Consider the following 411-nt stretch of genomic DNA (forward strand, 5'->3'; position numbering starts at 1 on the left):
CTCCTTGACCCTGGCCTCTAGATAACTGCTCTAGGCCAACGTAAATATTTGAAAACCGGTTATATCCAGTTCTGCACGTAGTTCCGTGAAAACTTGTTTAAAACAAACCAAAATAATAGCAATAACTTGCAATGCTTTCAATCTGCACGTTTCTTTCAATCTCCCAGTACTTGCATACTGCATCACCGATACCAATTCGCATTAATACAACAACAATAAACAATTTCAACTCGATGTATACACACCCACAACACTAAGAAACACAACCTTCAAACAAATCACCTGCAATAAAACAATAAACCACGTAATCATGCACACCCGGGAGACTTATGTATGTGTGGTGTCGGCGAGGGGTGGGGACCGACTGCCCTGAGGAACGTACGTCAGGCAGCATCGCCCTTCAGACCCACG

General features: G+C 43.6%; 1 protein-coding gene across 3 annotated transcripts in view; it reads right to left on the reverse strand.

The window, feature by feature from the left end:
* LOC119592992 (sulfide:quinone oxidoreductase, mitochondrial-like) overlaps window positions 1-404 on the reverse strand; it is an 8,583-nt gene extending 8,179 nt beyond the window's left edge. Inside the window, exon 1 of one of the 3 annotated variants that reach the window (XM_037941879.1) lies at window positions 319-404. The gene's annotated coding sequence lies outside the window, so the exon portion shown is untranslated. Of the gene's footprint in view, window positions 1-282 lie in introns of all 3 variants that reach the window. The other 2 variants (XM_037941880.1, XM_037941877.1) reach the window with 2 other exon arrangements.
* Between the last annotated feature and the right edge of the window lie 7 nt (window positions 405-411).

This window comes from Penaeus monodon, chromosome 31 (genome assembly GCF_015228065.2).
Source record: "Penaeus monodon isolate SGIC_2016 chromosome 31, NSTDA_Pmon_1, whole genome shotgun sequence".
In the NCBI taxonomy this organism is placed as follows: domain Eukaryota; kingdom Metazoa; phylum Arthropoda; class Malacostraca; order Decapoda; family Penaeidae; genus Penaeus; species Penaeus monodon.